This window comes from Rhinolophus sinicus, chromosome 17 (genome assembly GCF_057876585.1).
Source record: "Rhinolophus sinicus isolate RSI-liver-muscle chromosome 17, RSI-T2T, whole genome shotgun sequence".
Classification (NCBI taxonomy): Eukaryota; Metazoa; Chordata; class Mammalia; order Chiroptera; family Rhinolophidae; genus Rhinolophus; species Rhinolophus sinicus.
In genome coordinates, this window is record NC_142517.1 from 101704721 (window position 1) to 101718903 (window position 14183).

Genomic DNA, 14183 nt, shown 5'->3' on the forward strand with positions numbered 1-14183 from the left:
TGAAGCAGACATCGACACTTTCTGCGAAATCCCACACTGAAGTAAAAGAGAGACGTTTGCCACCATCAGTGGGTGGGGTCTACTGCTTGAATACCTCCCAGGAGCTTTCCTTCACTAGGTCCAGTGCCCAACAGATGCTGGAAGTCCAAATGAAAGTTTCATATGAGGATGCTGTCAGGCGTTCCCTCCCAGGTGCTTGAGTCCTTTGAGGTATTTATGTGGATGGAGACCACAGCCTGTTCCTTGTTTCGTTCCAAACTCCCTCCATCAAACAATCTGATGTCTGAGGTAAACTCCAAATCTGGGGGCTACATGCCCTTTAGAGGAAGCTCTATTTGTCTTCATGGAGACTAAGTGGCAACAGAATATGTACCCTCCATCCTGTGCCATCTTCACCCTGCCACCTCACATGTAGGCAACAAAGGACAGGGAGCCCTGAGTCCATCACCCTCTGATATCCACCATGGGTTTGCAGACACTATTCAGAAAATAAGAGATTCCAGACAAAGTCTTCTGCCTGTCACACACAGCATCATAGGGAAAGCAAGTCAGAGACCAATTCCAGTACCCAAAGAATCCCCACCAAAGCCCCTAAGCAAAGCTATGGCCAGATGGGATCCAAAGGATAAGAGTGTATTATCCAGTAATACAGGAGAACTGCAACAGGAAAAGACATGGAGATAGTTCAGGACCTGTCTTCGACTTCTTTTTCCAGGGAGATTACCAGAGCTGAGGAGCTTGATACTCAACACTTACAGACTAGTGACATCCTGTCATTGAACAAGCCGAGAATCTCCCAAAGGATAACTATGAATGAGGCCCAGGGCCAACCCAGTGACATGTCCGATGCCTCAGACAGCTTGACGGACAAAGCCTCTCTGATTCATGCTCAGGGTGTCTCCAGAGTGGACGTGGGAGCTTCCCAGGGGCTGCCTGTCCATGTGGAGGACCGAGGAGTCAGTAGGGAGCAGCGGCAGGAGCCTCGGGACCCTAGGCAGGTCTTCAGGTGGTGTCAGAAGAAGGTTCTCCCACAATCTAGAAAGAGAGTGAGTCCTCAAGACGCCACATCAAAATGGCTTGGTGGAGGTGATCAAGGGTTGGGAACATCCCAGAGTAGATGGAAGAATATTCCTATGCAGGACATGGCATTAGAGGAGGTGCTTGGGAGCAAGTCTTCCCAGACCACGTCACAGAAGGGGCAGTCTGCTCCCGAAAGACCGTTCAGGAAACAAATGAGACACTTGTTTCCCTGTCTTCATCCTGACAGAGAAGGCAAAAAGCAAGAAAATCCCAGGAAATGGGCAGCCCTGTATCATGTGCACAGAGCAGAGACCCAGATCAAGGCAGAGATGCCTTGCCTGGGACGACCAGAGATAAGAGAGTCAGGACAGGCATTGGGAGGTACCTATGGGAGAAGCTGGGGCATCGGCATTCAGCAGATATCCCCTGCCCCTAAGAGCCCCTCCCCTCCCCAGTGATGTTTGGGAAAGCTCAGCAGGAGGCAAAAGTAGGGGCCCAGGCAGGGCCCCCCCAGGGGCCTCCTCTCAACTCCACGGCTCCTTCGTTAAGTGACAAACACAACATCACGCCCAGAAGAAGCTGTCTTATCTGGCCACAGCTCTCCAGGTATTCCACAAAAAAGAGAGAAGGACAGACAACCCCAGAAATTTTCCAGATTTATGGAGTGGCTGTTCTGTCAGAATAACCCCAATCTGGCCCGCCCAGACAGACTGTGGCCGAACCAAACCCCACCTGCAGGTGTCAAGATGGCCGGGGGCCTCAGTCTTCTCTCTCACCACTGCTGAATGCACAGCTTTGAGATACATGTCTCAACTATTTACACACCAAACCGGTCTCCAGAATTTCCAGGGAAAACATTTTCCCACCCTCAAGTAATTCTTCCCTTGGAAAGAGTGTCTCTCTAATAAATAAATCTCTCTCTAATAACAGTGATGTTTTTGTTGTGTGCTGTGTGGAGGACATGGGTTTTGGGTCACTCAGGGCTTGTGCTTAGGGAAAGGAAGGACTTAGTTCAACCCTTATCGTTTGCTTCCTTTGGCTTCTGAAAGGTGACCAGTTCCCTGCAGCTCTAGCTGAGAAATAGATAGCAAGTTCCCAAAAGCCCCTTTTGTCCCTGGCGAAGTGTGAGGAGATGGGCTGTGTCTCCTGCCTCTTAGCTTAGTCTTAGTGACCATGGATAGCAGCCCACACCTTCCCCCTCCTGGAATGCTTTATATCCTTTAGGGCGGTGGGGAAGACAGGCCTTCTATATCTGAAGAAGGTCAGGGACAGGTACATTTTCAGAAAGTATCAGTGAAGAAGAAACAGTGGCTTCATCACTATGGAGAGTCAGTGGTGAGGATCCCATGGAGGGTGAATCCTCAGTGGGTGTGTTTGGGGCGGACGTTGTCCAGTGGTTCCTGGGCTGGTTGGGGTCGGGTCCAGGAACAGCGCGGATGCTGCTTACAAGTCTGTCTCGTGGCTCATGTTAATGTGTTGGGGAAGCATCCTTTAAACTTGGTAGTGAAGTTTTCCTCTTGGAAAGTCACCTTGGCAATGTGGTTTCCGTCCCTGGGTATTTCCTCGGGCTGTTAGATTGATGACATTTTTTTCTTTTTTTCTTATTGCAAAGAAAAGCATCACTTACTTCTCAGTGGTAGTAATTTTGATCAGGCAGCCACCTACCTTCCAGGGTAAAATATAGCTGAAAATAAGGAAAAGCTGTCTTAGAATGAATGGGAAAATAGGAAGAAAGGGAGAGGGGAAAGAGTGACCCTGCGGTGGAACAAAGGTTTATGCCCCATCATCCCCGCACTGTGACCATGCCTGGCTCCCAGCTTCCTCAGTCTGCTCCAAGCTCCCCTGCTTGAGGCTGCTCAGCACCACACAGCATGCCGACGCCTTAGACCAAACAGGCACAGGGCTCTTGTTTGAGTGGGAAAACGATATTTGTGGGGATGTCGTCAGGCTTGGCGTCCCTGTGTTTGGGGAAGGTGATCATGGTGCCTTCCCTCCATCCATGCTTGATGGAGATATATAAGATCTTGCCGTTAGCGAGTGCCATTCGGCTCTCAGGGTGGTCATGTCCCCTTTGATCCTCATGGCCCTGGTGTAGCCCTCATCAATTTCTCCCAGAACACCTGTAGCTCATGAACCAGAGATGAGTTTCAGGGTTGCAGATATTTGGGGCTGACCATGGACTTCCATGGAATGCTTTTAAACCAAGAATGTACACAAAGAGAACTCAACAACAGTCTGAAGGGAAGGAAGCTCCACGTATACAGACTAAGACCCAAAAATGGCATGAGTGGCTCAGAGCACACTTGAGGTCGTTTTCCAGCAAGATATATGAATCCTGTAAGGACAGCAAAAAAACCTGATGTCCACCAAATTCCTCTCTCACTGCCACACTTCTATCTTCACGTCCCAAGTTATGCCATTGAACATACAGTATCCGAAGCTTGGGGAAACAGAAAAAAGTGCAGATTTTGTGGAGTCTCTGGTAAGGACCAACGTGGGTTGGGGCCTATATCAGGAACTTGAAGGGGTGAAAAGGCACTGGAGGGCTCTAACATCCATGTGGATGGAACAGCAATAATTCAGCATCTTAGGTCCTACATCATCTCATCTTAGGGGCCTTTACTTTCATTCCAGTGCAGTTGCTTCCACACAATAGAGCTTATTACCAGGAACACCTCTGCCATCTGGAATAGTACAGAATACATGCCCAGCATTGGTCTCATCCCCCTATCCTTCCAGTTTATCTGCCCCTTATTTTTTAAACTCACTCCATTCATTTTCCCACTTACTCTTTGTCAATCCCTATCAATACAAGCTCCAGTTTTCCTCCCTGTCTCAGGCAGACTTGATAGCCTCTTGGATAACCAATATTTAAAAAGCACCACTACAAATGGAGCTTCCAATCCCACTTAATTCTCCCTGTTTTGCAAAATTACAGCTCTATTTTCCCAGAAATGTCTTCCTAAAAGTAACTGATCAATACTGGGTTAAATTCCACATTCGATTCTTCTCATAGCTAGATAAGTTCAGCTCTAGAACTATCTGAAAATCATTCATTCCACAAATAATCATCCCATGCTTACTAACATGTGAACAAAACAAATGGAGCTTAGGTCACAGTTTCCTGAGTCCATTCTCTCTCCATGCTACTCAAACCTATTTCAAATCTCATTCACTTTCCTCAAACTGAGGCTATCTCCATTTGCTCAACAAATGTACTGGAACAGTGCTTTGCATCTTCGATCAGTTGGGCATCTCTTAGACCCATACATGTCTTGAAAAACACTGTCGTTACTCTCTGAACATTGAGATTTTCCTGCAGGAACCAACTGATGCTTATTTAGGTATGTTCACTGGAAGCATATTAAAGATACTTATATGAGGCTTTGCATTCACACAGTACGTTTATTACATGAACTGATCAGTGGGGGTACAACTAGCAAACAGCCACATATTGTATGATTCCATTGTATGAAATGTTCAGAATTCACCAAACTACAGAGAAAGTAGATTCGTGGTCACCTAGGGTGGGGGGAAATAAAAAGTTTGAAGGGTGAAGGCTAAAGGGAACAGAGTGTCTTACTGAGTCTGGAACGTGCTCTAAAATTGATGGTGGTGATGGATGCACACCATTGTGATTATACTAAAAGCTACTGAATTGTACACTTTTAATACGTAAATTGTATGGCATGTGAATTATATCTCCACAAGGTGGTTTTTATTTTTTTTTAAATTAAGGACTGTTTATAAGAGCTTCACTCATAGGTGCCAAAACTAGGAAGCAATCAAAATGTCCAGGTTGAATGGATAAAGCAACTGTTGTTCATCCAGATATTATTTAGCACTAAAATATTATTTAGCACTAAAAATAAGTAAGCTACTAAATCATGAAAAGATATGGAGGAAGCTTAAATGTATATTACTAAGTGAAAATCGCCAATCCAAAAAGGCTGTGATTCCAACTAGATGACATTTTAGAAAAACGAAACTCTGGAGACAGTAAAGAGATCAGTGTTTGCACAGGGATGGCGGCAAGAGGAGATGAATAGGTTAAAACAGAGAGTTTTCAGGGCAGTGAACCTGCTCTGTTTGATAGTATAAGGGGGGGACACATGCCATTATACATTTGTCTAAACCCGTAAATGTACAACACCAAGAGTGAACCCTCATGTAACCTATGGACTGTGAGTGATAACGATGTGTCCATGTAGGTCCTCGCATTCTAATCCTGTCCTGTCTGGTCCTGTTTGGTGATAGTGGGGAGTGTGCGTGTGTGTGTGTGTGTGTGTGTGTGTGTGTGTGTGTGTGTAGCATGTCTTGAAAGTTGGCAGTTTAACCTTCATTAACGTCAGAGAAGTAACTGCTACAGACTTATCCCCAAGATCATTGGAAGGTTTAATTCTTTACATTTATTTTGTACTGAGTTCAGTTTTGTGAATGTTGAATAATGAATTATTCATTCTAATTATTTGAGTCAGCCTCTCTGATTGTAAATGCTAACTGAAGTATACTGAAATTTTCTATTCAACTTTCAGAGAACTAAGGATAAATAAACTTGAACTTGTATATCTGGATTCATATAAGGCAAAACATTCTATAGGAAAGATGGATTTGAGGACATACATGACCCTGAGTGTAAATGTCTGGGTACAAGCAAACATTCCAGGCAGTATTTCAGACTTCCACGGTAGTGGACATGGTCAGCCCCAAGTCAAGGTCTCCACACGGTAAAGGGGGACCCAGGTCATATCTGGGTTACAGGTGAAACAACGAGAACCTTTCCGTAAGGTAAATATATGATGAAAGATGGATTGGAAAATAGGATGGCAGCCGAAGGCAGAGGGACCTAGAGGCCCAACAGGGGTGGAGGGATCTGCTGGTCTGGTGGGTGGGGGAGGGGTTGTGTCACACCCTTTGTGATTCTTCAATGGTCTGGGAGGCAGGTCTGGCAATAAAGTCAAGAGTCTGCACTGTCACAGCTCAGTTGCCTCAGGCAGCTTGGCGATTCAGATAATGGATTTCCTACAATGGAAAGTGTTTGCATTTCTGAATAGCCTTCTTGAAATTTGTGTCTCATTACAGGTTCTCTTTACTTGCCTTTATGTTATTTATTCCCTCCTTCTGTTCCTGTGCTACCTGGTGGAGATTCCACCTTTACCACCCATCCAGGAAACCAAAAACATCCCAAAGGTAAGGAACCCCGAGGAGGCCCAACAGATTTTGTTTAGTGTTTTGCCCATTTCTACTCCCGCCTTTGAAAATGAGCAGGGCTGGCTGAGAGTAACATCTGAGGTGGGGAGTCTGAGAGAATAGAAATCCTTCTAGGGAAATAGGCAGGACTGGGCTTAGGTTCAGCTGGGCCTGTTTCCTTGGTAGCTCACAGACCAAGTGCATATGGTAGAGGACTGATTCCAGGATCAAACCCCAAACATTGATCTCTTGACCTTGGCTTGGGTTATTCAGAGAGTTTGGGATCTCTGCAGGAGAAGCGCGTTCCCCAGCACTTCATCAGGAGTGATATTCCCATGTCAGGCATCACTCCACAGAGCCTTCCTCTGTGTTGGGCTGATCAGGAGGGCAGCGCTGAGCCTCTGAGAGCCTCTGAGCAGAGGCTGGAGCCTGAGCTCTGCCCAGGTTACAGGGTCCTATCTGAGGCAGCAGCGATGTGACTGTTGGCCTCAGATTCTCTGCCCTCCTTGAGCAGAGGACTTCTGACTGAGAATACTAAGTGTGGACCTCATGGACAAAACCTTCCTTGAGTTTTTCAACGAAGGAAAAATTGAAAACATTTTGAACCCATAAAAATGGATGAAAGGAAGGAACACAAAGTTCTAGTAATTAAAATAATGTCATGTCATTTTGGGATCATGAATATCTATGTTTCCTATGGAGAGAAGTGACAGAAATGATTCTCTTCTTCTCAGCACCGGGGCAGAGCCAAGAGAAGAAGGAAAGGTGGGACACGGAAAGGTAAGGTTCTGCCTTTTTCACCTGTGCTCTCCAAGGGTGTCCCTTTCTGTCCTTCCATGAGGTCCCTAGTCCATGACCTCTGAGGCCATTAGTTGCTAGATACAATCCCTGTCTGAAAACAGAGTTGTCAGAGGAGAGGCTCCTGGGAAGGCAGTGAGACCCTGAGTCACTTCTCTGGTCCCCTGCTCTGCCCTCCCTGGGCATGAGCAGTGATGGACCTGAGCAGGGGACATTGCCTAATAGATGTGGAGACTCAGAACTTCTGTCTCTGGGCTTTAAGTACTTTGACCTCTTTGGTGATGAGATTCCTCTCTGATGTAACTACTGACCTCCATGCTTCCCAGACTGGTTTTGCGCATCGAATGAGATAATGCTTGTGAAAGTAATTTACAAATGAAATAACAGACACATGGGAACCTTGTTTGTATTGTCAGGGACCACTTCACTTCATGGACTGATTCTTGGGGCGTCACACTCTAGTATCACAATGGTTTCCCATAGAGGGACTCCTGTATACTACCTGTGCTTCTACCTTCAACCCACATAACTCACTCGCCTGGTTTCCCAGGTTGGAGACATTACTGGAGGGCAGAAGAGGAGAAAACACAGCTGATTTCAATCCACAAGTGGTGACTAGTCTTCCCTCCCCTTCGGTGATCCCTCTTTAGCATGTTCTGTGCAATTCCAGGGACTCAGTGCAGCCTTCCATAGTCTTGGGATGGAGTAGCCATAGGAACAGGAATAGGCATGAAGGCCCAGGGTGAGCGCTATTGGGTGTATTGTGAAGTCAGGGATGTGGAGCCATGTGAAGGGCAGCAGGCTTCTTTCAGGTGCCCCTACCCCGACAGGGCCATTAGGGCCTCCTCACTGTTTTGGTCCTGGCTGTAGCTCTGTACCTCCTGTCTTTTGCAGCCCCCTGTACCGGAATCATGATACCACCTAATTTCGTCACCGGTTACGTGCAGACCCCTTCTGTCAGGTTAGCAATGATGCAACCATTGTGGTCAATTGTCTACTGTTTCCAGAAGCCCGGGAAGATGTTACTGCCTCAGTGTCCACTTTGGCTTCCATGGATGATGTGATTGAGTCATTGTTCCCTTTGACCACCTCCTTCTCAGGAGTCCTGCCAGGAAAATCAATACCAGCCCTTCTGCCTGAGCCTTTTCCCACCGTCACCCCCAAATCTCTCTCCTAATCCAATGACCCCCTTGTCTGACTTTCCTTCACCTTCAACACTGGGTCACTCTTTTCCACCAGAGCCTTTTGCTCCTTGGAATCCGCATTCCCAGTGTCCCATTCCCCACCCCAACCCCTTGTCGCCCCACCACATGGCACTCCAAGAGCTGATCTTCTTCTCCAACCAGATGCCCCTCTAACTCTGAACACCACCTTTCTATAACCCATATTGGTATCTGCGGAGTGTACTTCCATCAGCTCCACAGCAAATAAGATGATTCCACCTCATTTATAATGCAACACCAGGGATGGAGCCTGTTGCGTCACCAACTTGAATGTTTATGGGGTTTACCCTCCGTGGTCCAAAGTTCTCAGGAAGACTTTTGTTCTTCCTATCCCAACTCTGCTTACCACCGGCCCTCCCAAGCCCAGGTTTCAACCTCTATCCTTCCTGGAGCATTTCCTCTGAGTAATGAGCGTTCCAAAAATGTAGAACATCACCATAGAAAGGATCTCATCCAACACCAGTGGGGCCTGCCCCACAGAATCCATGAGTCTTGGGCACTCATGAGGCCTCTGAGCGATTCTTCAGAGATATCTGAGCCAGAGAGCAATTGTGGATTGTCATGCATCTCTGTAGGTAAAGGACAGAGCAGGGAAACCCTAAATGTAGGATTGAGCCAACCCAGCGTTTGTGAGAGGGTCTCAGAAGTGCATAAGTTAGAGGAAGATATGGGGAAGGATAAGAGAAACAGCCTAGAGAATGGCCCCGAAGATAATCTGGGTGACTCAGCCAGCTTTTCAGATGAAGATCTCATGTATGGCTCTGAGGAAGAACTAGATGGTCCCAGGGTGAGTCCGTCAGACAGCTTGACAGATGAAGCTCCCCTGACCATGTTCAGGGTGTCTCCAGTGTGGATGTAGAAGATTCCCAGGGGCTGCCTGTCCATGTGGAGGATCAAGGAGTCAGGATGGAGCAGCAGCAGGAACCTCGGGGTCCTAGGCGGGTCTTCAGGTGGTATAGGAAGAAGATTCTCCCACAAGCTCATAAGAGACTGAGTCCTCAAGGTCCCACATCAGAAGGGCTTGCTGGAGGCGATCCAGAGTTGGGAACGTCCCAAACTCAATGGAAGAATGTTCCTACTCAGGACATGGCATTAGAGGAGGTGCTTGGGAGCAAGTCTTCCCAGACCACGTCACAGAAGGGGCAGTCTGCTCCTGAAAGACCATTCAAGAAGCAAATGAGATGCTTGTTTCCTTGTCTTCATCCTGACAGAGAAGGCAAAAAGCAAGAAAATCCCGAGGAAATGGGCAGCCCCATATCATGTGCACAGAGCAGAGGCCCAGATGAAGGCAGAGATACCTTGCCTGGGACGACCAGCGATAAGAAAGTCAGGAGAGGCATTGGGAGGTACCTACGGGAGAAGCTGGAGCGCCGGCATGCAGCAGACATCCCCTGCCCCCAAGAGCCCCTTCCCTCCCCAGCGAAATTTGGGAAAACTCAGCAGGAGGCAGAAGTAGGGGCCCAGGCAGGGTCCCCCCAGGGGCCTCCTCTCAACTCCAGGGATCCCTGCTGTAAAGTGGCAAATAAGAATTCATGCCAGGAAGAAGCTCTCTATTTGGGCCAGACTTGTCCAATTATTCCACAAAAACGAGAGAAGATCAGAGAACCCCAGACATTTGCAGCATTTATGCAGCGGCTATTCCATCAGAAGCACCCCCAATCCAGGCCTCACAGGGAGACCGCGGCCCATCCAAACCCCACCTGCAGGCGTCAAGCTGGCCTGGAGCCTCCGGCTTCTGTCTCACTACTACTGAAGGCACAGCTTTCGGAGATATGTCTATCATTTTCACACCAAACCAGTTCCTGAATTTCCAGGGAAAACATTTTCCCACCCCCAAGTAATTCCTCCCTTGGGATGAATGTTGATTTTCCCTAATAAATGTCTCTGTAATAACTGATGTTTTTGTTGTGTGCTGTGTGGAGGACATGTGTTTTGGGTCACTCAGGGCTTGTGCTTAGGGAAAGGAAGGAGTTAGTTCAGCCCTTATCGTTTGCTTCCTTTGGCTTCTGAAAGGTGACCAGTCCCCTGCAGCTCTAGCTGAGAAATAGATAGCAAGTCCCCATAAGCCCCTTTCGTCCCTGGTGCAGTGTGAGGAGATGGGCTGTGTCTCCTGCCTCTTAGCTTAGTCTTAGTGACCATGGATAGCAGCCCACACCTTCCCCCTCCTGGAATGCTTTAAATCCTTTAGGGCGGTGGGGAAGACAGGCCTTCTACATCTGAGGAAGATCAGGGACAGGTACATTTTCAGAAAGTATCAGTGAAGAAGAAACAGTGGCTTCATTGTTATGGAGAGTCAGTGGTGAGGATCCCATGGAGGGTGAATCCTCAGTGGGTGTGTTTGGGGCGGACGTTGTCCAGTGGTTCCTGGGCTGGTTGGGGTCGGGTCCAGGAACAGCATCGATGCTACTTACAAGTCTGTCTCGTGGCTCGTGTTAATGTGTTGGGGAAGCATCCTTTAAATTTGACACTGAAGATTCCCTCCTGGAAAGTCACCTTGGCAATGTGGTTTCTGTCTTTGGTATTTCTCTGGGCTGTTAGATTGATGACATTTTTTTTTTCTTTCTTTTTTTCTTTTTGCAAACAATAGCATCACTTAACTCTCAGTGGTAGGAATGTTGACCAGGGAGCCACCTAGCTTCCAGGGTAAAATAAAGCTGAAAGTAAGGAAAAGCTGCCCTCGAGTGAGTGGGAGAATAAGAAGAAAGAGAGAGGGGAAAGAGTGACCTTGCGGTGGAACAAAGGTTTATGCCCCATCATCCCTGCACTGTGACCCTGCCTGGCTCCCCGCTTCCTCAGTCTGCTCCAAGCTCCCCGGCTTGAGGCTGCTCAGAGCACCACACAGCATGCCGATGCCTTAGACCAAATGGCAGGGGGGTCTTGTTTGAGAGGGAAAACATTATTTGTGGGGATGTCGTCAGGCTTGGCGTCCCTGTGTTTGGGGAAGGTGATTATGGTGACTTCCCTCCATCCATGCTTCAGGGAAATATACAAGATCTTGCCCTCAGCGAGTGCCGTTCGGCTCTCAGGGTGGACGTGTCCCCTTTGATCCTCATGGCCCTGGTGGAGCCCTCATCAATTTTCCCCAGAACACCTGTAGCTCATGAAAAAGAGGTGAGATCCAGGGTTACAGATATTTGGGGGCTGGCCATGGACCTCCATGGAATGCTTTCATTAGCCAAGACTGCACACGTACACACCCTTACAACAGGGTTTGAAGGGAAGGCAGTTCCAGTGTATAGACTGGGACACAAAAATGGCCTGAGTGTCCCAGAGAGCACTCAAAGGTCATTTTTCCAGCAAGATATGTGCATCCTCTAAGGACGAAAGCAAACAAAACTGCTGTCCTCCACATGCTTCTCTCACTACCACACATGAAACTTCATGTCCCAAGTTATGCCGTTGACCATACAGTATCTGAAGTTTGGGGAGAGAGAAAAAATTGCAGATTTTGTGGAGGCCCTGGGAAGGCCAAGGTGGGTTGGGGCCCATGGCAGGACCTTGAAGGGGTGAAAGTCAGTGGAGGCTCTGACATCCATGTGGGTGGAGCAGCAATAACTCAGCCTCCCAGACCTTACATCATCCCCTCTTAGGGTCCTTTACCTTCATTCCAGTGCAGTTGCTTCCACACAATAGAGCTCATTACCAGGCACACCTCTGCCATCTGGAATAGTACAGAATACATTCCCGCTTTGGCCTCATCCCCCTATCCTTCCAGTTTATATGTCCCTTGTTATTTTTTAAACTCAACTCCATTCATTTTCCCACTTACTACCTGTCAATTCCAGTCAATCCCAGCTCTTATTTTCCTCCCTGTCGCAGGCACTGGATAGTCTTCTCGGGTAACCAATATTTAAAGAGCACCACTAAAAATGGGCCCCTTCAAATCCCACTTAATTCTCCCAGGTGGGAAAATTTTAACTTTGTTTTTCCAGAAATACCTTCCTAAAAGTAACTGATCACTACTGCATTAAATCCCACATTCAAGTCAACTCAACTCATAGCCAGATCGATTTAACTCAGTTACTATCTGGAAATTATTCATTCCACAAATAATTGTCTTAAGCCCACTAACATGTGAACAAGACAAACGGAGCTTAGGACACAGTTTCCTGAGTCCATTCTCTCTCCATTGCTTCTCAAACCTATTTCAAATCTCATTCACTTTCCTCAAACTGAGCCCATCCCCATTTGCTCAACAGATGTGCTGGACCACTGTTCACAGAGGAGCTAAAGCCATAAGGTCTTAAATTTTCATCAAAACACTTAAAACAAACAAATAAACAAACAAACTCTTTCACTTTCTTCCTTTCCTTTTTCCTTCCTTTTATATGGAAAGAGAATTCCTTCCTCACACACAAAAAACACAAACCAAACAAGAAACAAAGAAACAACAACAAAAAAACCCTTCCTGAAATCACCTTCCTGAGAAATAGAGAAACTCTAGTCTTGATAGATTCATGTACTTCCACCCAACATCTTTTGTTTTTAAAATCTTGTCATTACAGAAATGTTTAAACATGCACAAGAACAGATAGATCAATATGTCATCCCATGTACCTTCCCAATTATCCCAACTATCATATGCATGGGTGATACATCCCATTTTTTACACAAATGTAAAGTGAGAAAGCCCATCAAAGCATCATACCATTCACTCAATCATATGCTCAGTGCCCATGTCAAAGTTCTCACATTTCTTTGATATTTCCCACCTGTGGAACACACTTGTACACCACAGGTGTAAACAGCACTGGTGACAAAAAAGCATGGAGCTCCTAGATGCTTTGGCAATTGGTCCTGTTCTGCCTTTTACTCAATCCCAGAGAGTCATTTGAGTGAATTTCCCCTCAAGGCCCCCCAGTAAGTAGTCTTATGGGGCAAACCCAGTGCACAATATTGCTGTCCGCTAATCACACAGTAACTACACTAACATGGAAAAGTATAGAAGAAGAAATCTATACAAGTTGATAGGACTTGCTATTTCTATATGTGTTTCCAAATATTTAGAAGAAAATATTTTCATGTCACACATTAAAATGAGCCATTGTATTTCGAGTTAAACACAATGCTTCCCAAAATCTCAGGAAAAGTGAAAGATTCAATGAGAAGATGCTCAAAACCATTAACCAAGAGGGAAACACAAATCAAAACCACTATGAGATAGCACTACACGCACACACACACACAAATGGCTAGAATCAAAAAGTGCAATAATAAGCGTCACTGAGACAGTGGAACGCTCAGACACTGCTGGTGGAATGACAAACGGTGCAGCCAATTGGCAAAAACATCTGGTGCTTCCTCACAATGTTCAACATAGACTTGTTATATGATCCAGCAATTGCACTTCTAAGTGTATATTCAAGAGAAATGAAAAGATGTCCACATAAAACTTATAAACTGATATTCTTAGCAGTGCTATTCCTAGAGTCAAATGGTGGAAATAGCCCAAATGTGCATCAACTCATGAACGGGTAGATAAATATGGTATATCCACACGATGTAACATGTTTTGGCAATAAAAAAGTACTAGTACATGCTACACAATGGATGAAACTTGAAAACATTATGCTGACGGAATGAAGCCAGTCACACGTGAGCACGCATGATCCCATTCATGTGAAATGTCCACATAAGGAAATCTACAGACAGAAAGTAGGTTAGTAATTGCTCAGGCCTGGGGAGAGGAGGGAAGAGGTGGATGGTAGCTAAGGGTCATGAGGTTTCTTTTTGAAGCCATGAATATTTTAACATGGATTGTGATGATTCCGATGTCTGTGAATGTAAAACATACATGGAATTATGCACTTTAGATGGGTGAATTGTGTGGTGTGTGTAGTATAATTTCAACCAAGCTGTTAAAACAAGTAAAGGATTTAAAAAGAGTAAGTGCCTTTTAAAAAGAGAATGATAAGAAAGGGTGAGGACAAAAGCCATCAACATGTTTTGGAA

General features: G+C 46.2%; 1 long non-coding RNA gene across 1 annotated transcript; it reads left to right on the plus strand.

The window, feature by feature from the left end:
• Positions 1 to 6106: 6106 nt before the first annotated feature.
• LOC148754835 (uncharacterized) lies at positions 6107 to 8313 on the plus strand. Its single transcript, XR_016019556.1, has 3 exons — positions 6107 to 6210; positions 6945 to 6990; positions 7903 to 8313. It is a non-coding gene; the product is annotated as an uncharacterized LOC148754835 (long non-coding RNA).
• Positions 8314 to 14183: the final 5870 nt, after the last annotated feature.